A 1,187-nucleotide genomic window follows, 5' to 3' on the forward strand; every position below is an offset into this window, starting at 1 on the left:
AGGAATTCCACCAGCTCCAAATATCCCCGTTGGCCCGGTACAGGGGAAAAGTTTTACATTGGAACCCACCAGCCGCTCCTCGAGCAAAGCCGCAACGAGGAGGTGAGGGGGTAAAACCCCACACTCAAAGTTGTCAATTTCAGGAGCGACGCTTCCCAGTACTCCAACTTTTTAGCAAGTCCCCCAATTAACTGGGCGAATCTCATACGTACTTGAGTGCTGTGGCGGTTCCGTCTTTAGAGCGAGTTTCTAGAGAGCTGCCCCGAAATCTGCACTGAGGGGGAGTCACAGCTGCTGTCCTGGAAAGGCTGCGGTGCACAAGCCCAGCGGCTCCCAGAGGCGATGAGCGGCTGGCAGGGGATGCTATGATCCTGACTCATGGGAGAGCGCCGCCGAGGGGTTCCGCGGCCGTCCTGGCTCTGGCCGCGACCAGGAGGAAGGATGCCGCCGCTGTTCCCACCTCCACGGCCACCGCCGGCGCTGTCAGCGTTGCAAAGTGAGCCCGGGAGGGAAGTCCGGCTGCCGCGCGGCGCTGCACCCGCGAGGGCGCAGGGCGAGAGGGGTGTGAGCGCGCGGGAGAGAGTGGAGTGTGTGTGCCGAGCGTGTGTGCGCTCGTGTATGTGTGTGCGAGTGAGGGAGCGGGTGTGAGCTTGTCTGTGTGTAAGGAGCGGAGGAGGAGCAGGAGCTGGAGGGGTAGGGGGCGGGAGGCAGGAGACTCCGCTCTCCCGGCTGCGCGTTCGCTCGCTCTCTCGGCACGTCATTTATGCCACAGGAGCCCTAGCGGCCTCTCCATAGAGTGCCTGGAATGCGAGACGTCAATGTGACGCCATGGGACGCTACGTCACCCTCCTCCTCCCTCCCCTGGCCCAGCCGGTTCCGCGTGTGCGAGGGAGGGTGTGTGTGCATGTGCGCGCGCGCGTTTCCCGACCATTCGCCGGGCCGCACAATGGAAACTACTCCGCTCAGCCAGCCCCAGCCCGCGGGTTTTCGGACCCGCGCTGGCAAATCCTTTGCAGTGGCGCTGCTCGCCCCGGCAGGAGTCTGCGAGAGGGAGCAGCGGCCCGCCGGCGGGTCAGGCGGGACCGCCCAGCTGTCAGGCTCGGGTGGAGTAGAGTTGGAGGAGTGCTGCTGGCTCGACTCCGAGGCTGCCCCGAGGCAAGGAGCCAGGGCGAGGGGGTAAGGGAGAG

At 64.8% G+C, this 1,187-nt stretch overlaps 1 protein-coding gene across 1 annotated transcript in view; it reads right to left on the bottom strand.

The window, feature by feature from the left end:
* NR4A3 (nuclear receptor subfamily 4 group A member 3) overlaps positions 1–764 on the bottom strand; it is a 36,762-nt gene extending 35,998 nt beyond the window's left edge. The window contains exon 1 of the mRNA XM_006911533.3: positions 213–764. The gene's annotated coding sequence lies outside the window, so the exon portion shown is untranslated. The remainder of the gene's footprint in view (positions 1–212) is intronic.
* Between the last annotated feature and the right edge of the window lie 423 nt (positions 765–1,187).

Source organism: Pteropus alecto, unplaced genomic scaffold (assembly GCF_000325575.1).
Source record: "Pteropus alecto unplaced genomic scaffold, ASM32557v1 scaffold114, whole genome shotgun sequence".
In the NCBI taxonomy this organism is placed as follows: domain Eukaryota; kingdom Metazoa; phylum Chordata; class Mammalia; order Chiroptera; family Pteropodidae; genus Pteropus; species Pteropus alecto.